Below are 9583 nucleotides of genomic sequence, written 5' to 3' on the forward strand. Positions count from 1 at the left end.
TGGGTTCAAGCAATTTTCCTGCCTCAGCCTCCTGAGCAGCTGGGACTGCCGGCACACACCACCATGCCCAGCTAATTTTTGTATTTTTAGTAGAGACAGGGTTTCACCATATATTGGCTAGGCTGGTCTCAAACTCCTGACCTCATGATCCACCAGCCTTGGCCCCCCAAAGTGCTGGGATTACAGGAATGAGCCACTGCCTCCGGCCTATGTATCTATTGCATATCCTTAAGTCTGTGCAGATTTATGTGGAATGTTCCAAGCATAAAGGCCAAATGGATTCTTTTATAGCCAGCCATCAACGTCCCCAAATCATGCCATGTGTCATTTGCTATGTAATTGGTCATGGCTTTTGCAGATTTTAATTGCTTTTATTTCTTTTTTTTAAACAAATCTTCAAATAGAAATGGGGTATTATGTTGCCAGGACTGGTCTCAAACTTGTATACTCAAGCGATCCTCCCCAACTCAGCTTCCCAAAGTGCTGGGATTATAGTGTGAGCCACTACATCCAACCTGCTTTTATTTCTTGACAGAAGAAAATTGTTTGCTTTATTGTAGCTCTTCTTTTAATCATACTGTCGAATTATCAGATTTGTTCAGAGTGCTCTTAGCTCTCACCCTGGGATTCCAGAACTATACTCTTGTCTTTGTTTTTCTTTGACAGAATTGACAGGAAGAAAAAAAGTATGTTCTTCATTCTAACCCTGAGATCATTTTATGCTTCTTAATCAGCTTCATCGAATTTGGACAAAGTGATTTTTAGCTATCATCTCAGGATGTATTTTCTTTGTACTCCTATGTTCTTTTTTTTTTTTTTTTTTTTTAAATCCCACACCTTCTTGAATTTGTCTTTTCTGTTTATTTGCTGTCGTATATTTACAAGTGCCTTTTCTTCCCCAGAAAGGGTGCATGGGAGATAAACTGGGAGTCCTTGTGTGTCTGACAAGGCTCTTATTTTTTCCTCACTCTTTACCTTTTAGTGGGTCTGCAGTTCTAGGTTCAAACTAATTTTTCTTTAGAACTTTGAAGGCATTTCACTATTACTTTCAAGCATGCAATTTTGCAGTAATCCAGGCTAGAAAGATGGTAATTCAGACCAAAATAGAAACAACAGAGATGGTGAGATATGGCTGGATTCTGGATATATTTTGAAGCAGGTGCTAAAAGAATCTGCCAGTGGACTATGAAAGGAGTAAGGCCTGAGCCGCTGAAGGATGGAGTTCCATCAAATGAGACTGAAATGACTCCATGTTTTTTCAGTGAGTTCCTTCTATTGGACATTGATAGTGTTAACATAGTAGTTATTAAAATGTCTTATAATGTCCTGTTAACTGTTAGTACTAATGTTTCTGTACTTGGTGATGGTGCTCATAGAGTCACTGCTAGAATAAAAAAGCCAGAAGACTTCATATATATATCTAAGTAAAGTCCCACATAATAACTTCCAGGAAAATTCCAGATTATGTAGCTTTATATGTTAGAGACCCCAAAGAAACAGGGTTGAATAGTGGTGTGGTCCCTGAAAAGAATTTAGTGTTCAGACCACAGACTGACTTTGATGGTCAGGATTTTATAAATTAAATACATAAAGTTTTAGGTACCTTGGTATGATAAAGTTGTATTATGATTAAAAATAACAAGTCTTAATTTAAGGTTTACTCACCTGAGGACTTTGGTACAAAAAGAAATGCTTTTTTGCTCTTTTTCCTGACCTATTTTCATTCTGAATTCAATAAGGGTCATATTTGATAAACACTGAAGTGCCACAATCAGATTTCTTGATTGCATTTTGCCTCCACCAGAAATGGACTTGCTAACTCAGGCAGAAATTGAATTTATTGAGGAAATAGTGTATCAGAGGGAAGACTTAAGGTGCTGAAAGTCTTCTACATTTTGGTCAAGGTAGTAGTTTCATAGGTGTTTACATATCAGGTTGCATACTTAAGATTTATGCCCTTTATATTTCATTCCTCCATTTTAATTTTTTTTTCTTTTATGGGTAAGCTGGAGAAATAGACTTGGAAAATAAACAGAAATTAAGAGAGGCTAGGTGGTCAGAATGGCAGCAATCAACACCATGCCTGGTTAGGATGCTGCTGTTGCTGTCACTGTCACTAAGCAGCTCCATGTACTCCACTGGAGTTAGTTGGAAAAAATCCTCACTCTACATTATTCCTGATTCTCAGTCCCGAACAGAAGCATGAGATGGTACTCCAGCTTCCAGGAGGCAGAGAGGAATTAGTGTGCATCCTTTCCTAGAACTTACATAGTGGATTCTTTGACTACAAGAAGGAGATTTGGATGCCGTGCAGGTGAAACAGTGAAAAACATACACAACACTTTCCTAATCTTCATCAGAAGCCTGCTGCTCCAAAATTGGAGTCTTCCTTACCCCATCCTCCAGTATGTCCCTGCCATCAACAGGTCTGAGTGCTATGTGTCTGAAACTGCCTTGGAATTTGTCACTGCTAACACCCTAGTCCAAGCCATCATTATCACTCAATCTCCTATTTCCTCTCTGCTATCATTCTCCCTCTCCCCTCTCCACAGCCATGATCCAGTCTATTCATAGAAGCTAATGTTAAAAAGATAAACCATATCATTTCCTAGGCCTTCTCCCTTGCTCCCCAGCTCCAGCAACACTGGGGACCCTCATTCCTATCTGAGGCTCCCTGCTTTTATCATTGCCCCTGTGTGGAAAGCTCTTTATCCAGATCTTAGGCAGTGTCTTTTTGTCATTCGCTTCTCTGCTCAAATGTCACTTCAAAGAGCCTGCTTCTGAACAGCCTGCTCTGAGAATAAGGGGAAGAAGCAGATGGAGATTTGTTTCTTGTAACAAATGCCATTAATAAATATTTATGGTACTATATGACTAAACTGTAGATATTTATCACTTTGGTAAATGTTTACATTGAAACCAAATTTAAGAAGAAAAATGTTTAAAAAACTATACCCACATCCATTGTCACTTTTTGTCATATCACCTGAGCTTATTTTCATCAAGGCTATATCATTATCTGAAATTATTTGTTTATTCATGTATTATCTATGTCCATTCCTCTAGAATGTAATCTCCATGGTAGCAAGAACTTTGTATATCTAGTCCCATATACCTAAGGACTATAACATAGAAGCTGTTCAATTAATTGTGCATCAGTGAATGACTGTAATGGGATACTTAGAGAATGGTTGTCTTTTTGACAGGAAAACACTAAGTACTATAATTGTAATGTCTATATAATTTAAAAATTCACTCCTGAGTAATAAATTATTTCTGGTTAAAAGAGTAATGTTATCTCTTTTTAAAAGATGATTTTTGTTTTTTTAGAGTTAAAGTGGTCTTGGGAAAATTAGTGACATTATAAATCAGTGGGTGGGTAAATTTGGGATAATTTTTTGTAGCATTTTTTTGCTGCAGAATAGGGTCTAAACAGTTATTTAAATGATATGTAAATGGAAATGCACATCTCAGTATAACAAAGGAATATCTTTAAGAAAGATGTTAAAATGCATCATTTATTTCTTTATAGAAATCATAAAAAGCAAAATATATCCTCTGACTTAATTTACTTTCATATGCACTTTCTCTAAAACTGGAAAAAACTATTTTTCATTTTGTTAAAAGAAAATATTTTCATAAACTTGAATGAACCCTATAAGTAGAACTCTTCCTTATTAGAAAAAATAGCAGAGAAACCACTTTTAGGGACAGGCACTACATTTAAGGTTTTCGTTTTCCTCAATGTCAAGTGTTTGTTTTAAGCATGTGAGAAAATGCATAAACGTTGCCCTTGGGTTGGGTTAACTTCATTCTTATTTAAGAAGGCCACTTGCCATCTTTTAAGTTATTTGGATTAATTTTGCTTTTTTGCTTAATGGAGGTGTATATGTAGTAGAAACTTGGTGTTGCTCTCTGTATTCCATATATTTTGGAAATTCTATTCAAAATAATTTTCCGAAGAGTTTAAAATTTCAACTTTAATAAAGTGCAATATATATTAAATGAAGAAACAGGAAAGCCCCTCACATTCAAGACTTTTGTGTATGTGTGAAAGTTATGAAACAGCATGCCTACAACTCACATTTTTTAGGCAGCTGCAGATACTGAACAGTGACCCCATGTTCTTGACCTCTGTTCAAGAAATGAGATGCAGGTTGCCAGCCTGTTTGCGTATGTTCTTGCCTTTTCTCCCCCTGTGGCCATTGTAAAACCCCCTCTTTACCTAAGAGTAGGTTTGATTCGTTAGGTTAGTGAAAACTATTTGTCTAAGATGGCAGATAAGAAATGTCAGAGCATAAAGTGCCATCTGTTCAAGGTTATAAATCTACGTTTGATCTGTACTCTGTAACAAACTCACCTATAAAACCAAGGTAATATACATAAAAGAAGCCATACCAGCATCTTTTCCCTTAACCTTTATGAACACTTTTCAACTATATAGGAAGGTTGAAAATTTTATGGTGAATAACCATATATCTAGCATCCAGATTCCATAATTTGATAAGCTTTTTGTTATATTTGCTTACATATCTATCCATTATTTTCATACTTTTTTGTGCATTTCAAAGTAAGTTGCAGGGATCAGTACATTTCATAGCAGGTGTCATTTTGGAAGCCAAAAAAAGATTGAATTGGTGGTGAACTTTGTGTGATTATAATTAACCTCTAAAAGATTTGTAGTGTTAATTTACAAATCTTAGAATTCATCAATAGCAATGTTAGAACCAACATTGCTATTAATAGCCCCTAAAAAGCAATGAATATTTTAAGTATCTTGTTATTTTTTTTTTTTTTTTTTTTGAGAAGGAGTCCTGCTCTGTCACCCAGGCTGGAGTGCAGTTATGTATACCTTAGCATGCATACAACACTTTGGGAAATACTGAGTTATAGTCTCTGCTATGGTCTGGATATGGTCTGTTTGTCCCCACCAAATATCACTGCAACCTCCGCCTCCCAGGTTCAAGCGATTCTCCTGCCTCAGCCTCCCAAGTAGCTGGGATTACAGGTACGTACCACCATGCCAGGCTAATCTTTGTATTTTTAGTAGAGACGGAGTTTCACTATGTTGGCCAAACTGGTGTTGAACTCCTGACCTCAGGTGTATCTTGTAACTCTGACCACATTACTTTTAGCTATCCTAGACTTCCATCATTCACAGACAATCTGCACAATTTCTACCATATTCAAATACCATGTGTAACACTATTTTCTTATTTTCTCTAAAATTATTTTTTCAATTAAATGTAAAATTTCACACTGCTGCCATATATGGAATACCAGTATTACTTGTCATTAACAAGTTAAACAGTTTCTTCTACACACTAAAATGAATTTGTAACTATTAAGATAATTAAGGTGTGAGCTCTATGTACAGTTATGCATACCTTAGCATGCATACCACACTTTGGGAAATACTGAGTTATAATCTCTGCTATGGTCTGGATATGGGTTGTTTGTCTCCACCAAATCTCTTGTTAAAATTTAGTTCTCAGTGTGGTATTCCGGGAGGTGAAACATGCTTGGTTCATGGGGGCAGATTCCTCGTGAATAGATTAATGCCCTCCCCGGTGGGTGGTAAGGAGTGAGTTCTCACTGTATTAGTTCCAACAGAGCTGGTTGTTAAAAAGAGCCTAGCACCTCCTTACATACTCTCTCTTCACCACCACTCCTTTCTCGGCAAGTGATCTGTGCATACACTGGCTCCCCTTCACCTTCTGCTGTGAATGGAATCAGCCAGCAGCCCTCACTCAATCCTGAATTTTCTGGCCACCAGAATCATGAGTCAAATAAGCCTTTTTCTTTTTAAATTACTTAGCCCCCGGTATTCCTTTGTAGCAAACAAAATGGACTAAGACAGTCTCCATCTTTTCTATCACAAGTGTTCGGACACAAGAAAAGTCAAAGCTACATTGAAAATTGAACACATAGGTAACACCAGTCTGTTTTCTTCTTAAGGGAAAAAAAGCACCTTGTCCAGGTAAAACACTTGATTAAGTCCCATCTGGAGCTGGCGGTGAAGAGAGTGAAAGGTCTCTTCATCAGGGATGGGGAGGGTCTGTCTGCAGTCTGACATTGTGTCCCAAATGGGATCCATTCTTCATGAGCCCTATAGGCTCCATAGGAGCCCACTGGCAGGAACAGAGCCAAAGCCCAGTTCTTGCAGCCTGAATTTCTGCCTTGAGGACTTCTCAGTGCTGTTAACCTGACCACGTTTTGTTTTGTTTTGTTTTGTTTTCCATTTTGTTTCCTCTCACACTTTTAACCCCCTCCTACCAGCATATTTTCCCTTGAACTACCAACATAGGGTTGGTAGGAGATCAACAAAAACTTACCTTTCCTTCCTAAGATTACAACCAGGACATAGGAGCCAGACATACAGATCAAAATACCAAATTTACTTTTGATAAAGATGAGCTGGAGAATATAGCTTGGGCCTATGGCCAAGTGGGCTTCTTCATACATCCTCTGTGATCTGATCATCCCCACCTAGTCACTGGTGAAGTTAGTGAAAAAAGACCTCTCCTGGCATGGGCAGAGCCTGTCAGCACCATAAAGTTATGAATTACCAACAGGCTGGTGTGTGGTGAGAGAATGCAGAAGGCCCCAGCCAGGTATGCTCAAGTTCTTCTCAATTCACTGCTCAGATGAGTCATTCCTTGCGACTTGAGGAACAGTAAATGAAGGGTGTAAAGAGAAGTTGGAAGTGATTCTCTCATACTCTTGAGAATTAGCAAAATTACCTCCCTTTTATGGAAATAGGAAAAGTACAGGATGTTATCCTCTGACAATGACCTCCTATTGCTTCCTTTTAATAAAGGACCAAATGTCACAACATCTTGTGACTTTGGGATCCTTCTGTAAATGGAGCAGGAAGTCGAAATGCTGAACTGCACATAAGCAGTCCAAAAAAAAAAAAAAAAAACCAAAAAAACACACATAAAGATTTTCCAGGCAATCACTAGGCAATTGCTGCCATGGGGCACCCCAGTTAATTTGTAAAGTAGCCAAAACACCATGTTCTCATCTCTCTTGGTAAATCCTTTCCCTTCAGGCCCCCATGGCCATGTGCCACCTCTGGCTGCTTTGGGCCTCAGATATCACAACCAGTCCTGCCTTTCCTTCCTGTGCCCAACAGAATCTGTTTCCTCCTCCTCTACCTCCAGGGAAATCTCGCCTTCCATTTGGTTTTATAATCTTCCTGGAAGAATATGGTCTCATCACCTGATTCAAATACTAAAGTGTTAATGATGAATAGAGTTTCTTTGTACTTTATTTTTAAATGGGAGCTTATCAAACTATGCCTAGGAAAGTATTGGAGGTACTCCTTAGGTTCTCTTGGTTCTTTTTGCTAACTGTGAGGTCCCTTGACGCTCCTGCTACAGTTCTATGTTATGTTCCCTTCTGAAAGACTGTTGGCTTTTGTATTAGCCATCTCAACTTCTCATGTCTACTTTCATCCTTAGCCAGTAGTGATCAGTATTTAAACCATTATCAGCTATATCCTTAATGCATTTAAACAGGTCACAAGGAGGTTGCTGGGCTTCTAACAAATCACCTAGTGGAAATTTTATGAAAGTCAGAATTGCATATGTAAATTTTTAAAATATATATGTAAAAAACTAACCAAAACAACTTTGAAAAAGAACAAAGTTGGAGGACCAATATTATCTGATTTTAAGGTGACTTATAAAGTGACAGTAAACAAGATGGTATAGAAATGACATCAAAATAGACAAATCAATAGAATAATAGTTCAGAAATAGATTCATACATATATGGACAGCTGATTTTTGACCAGACAATTCAGTGAAGAAAAAACAGTCTTTTCAACAAATGGTGCTGCAACAACAGAATATTTGCATGAAAAAAATGCTTTGATCCATATCTCATACCATATGTTAAAACTCAAAATACATCACAGACCTAAACGTAAAGCCTAAAAGTATAAAACTTCTGGAAGAAAACCTTGGATTATGCACAGATTTCTCATATTGGTCACCAAAAACATAATACATAAAAAAATTTGATAAACTGAAATTCATCAAATGTAAAAACTTCTGCCATTTGAAAGACCCTTTTGAGAGAATGCGAAGATAAACCACAGATTGGGAGTATTTGTTTTCATATATCATATAAGGGCTGGCATCTAGAATATATAAAAAATTCCAAAATCTCAATAATAATTAAAAAACACTCCCCTTGCTCCCTGCAATGAGCAAAATGCAAGAACAAACACTTCATGAAAGAGTAGACATGAACGGCAAATGAAGACATGAAAATTAACATCATTAGTCATTAATGCAAGTTAAAACCACAAAAAGATACCACCACCCATCAATTAGAATGGCTAAATTTTAAAAGAGTGACCCTACTGGCAAGAGTGTGGAGGAACTAGAACTCTCATATACTGCAGGTGGGAATTGTAAAATGGCACAACCACTTCGGAAAACATTCAGCAACATCTTAAAAAGTTAAACATATATGTACCACAGGATCCAGACATTCCATTTCTAGATATCTATCCAAAGGAAATGAATGCATATGTCGGTAAGAAAAACTTGTACAGAAATTATCATAGCAGACTAATTTGTAATAGCGAGCTACTTATCTGACAAAGGTCTAATATCCAGAATCTACAAGGAATTTAAACAAATTTACAAGAAAACACAACCCCATCAAAAAGTGGGCAAAGACACTTTTCAAAACAGACACTTCCAAAAGAAGACATTTATGCAGCCAACAAACATATGAAAAAAGCTCATCATCACTGGTTGTTAGAGAAATGCAAATCAAAACCACAATAAGATACCATCTCACACCAGTTACAACGGCGATCATTAAAAAGTCAGGAAACAACAGATGCTGGATAGGATGTGGAGAAATAGGAATGCTTTTACACTATTGGTGGGAGTGTAAATTAGCTCAACCATTGTGGAAGACAGTGTGGCGATTCCTCAAGGATCTAGAACTAGAAATACCAGTTGACCCAGTGATCCCATTACTTGGTCTATACCCAAAGGATTATAAATCATTCAACTATAAATACACATGCACACGTATGTTTATTGCAGCACTATTCACAATAGCCAAGACTTGGAACCAACCCAAATGCTCATCAATGATAGGCTGGATGAAGAAAATGTGGCACATATATACCATGGAATACTGTGCAGCCATAAAAAAGGATGAGTTCATGTCTTTTTCAGGGACATGGATGAAGCTGGAAACAAACATTCTCAGCAAACTAACACAGGAACAGAAAACCAAACAGCACATGTTCTCACTCATAAGTGGGTGCTGAACAATGAGAACACCTGGACACAGGGAGGGAAACATCACATACTGGGGCCTGTCAGGGGTGGGGAGCTAGGGGAGGGGTAGCATTAGGAGAAATATCTAATGTAGATGACAGGTTGATGGGTGCAGCAAACCACCATGGCAAGTGTATACCTATGCAACAAACCTGCACATCTGCACATGTATCCCAGAACTTAAAAGTATAATAAAAAAGAAAAAGAAAAGAAAAATAAAGTGTATTATCTAGATGCATCTATTTAAATTTAATGGGTATTAAATTTAT

This window comes from Sapajus apella, unplaced genomic scaffold, assembly GCF_009761245.1.
Source record: "Sapajus apella isolate SASKATOON/1434 unplaced genomic scaffold, GSC_monkey_1.0 scaffold36, whole genome shotgun sequence".
NCBI lineage: Eukaryota > Metazoa > Chordata > Mammalia > Primates > Cebidae > Sapajus > Sapajus apella.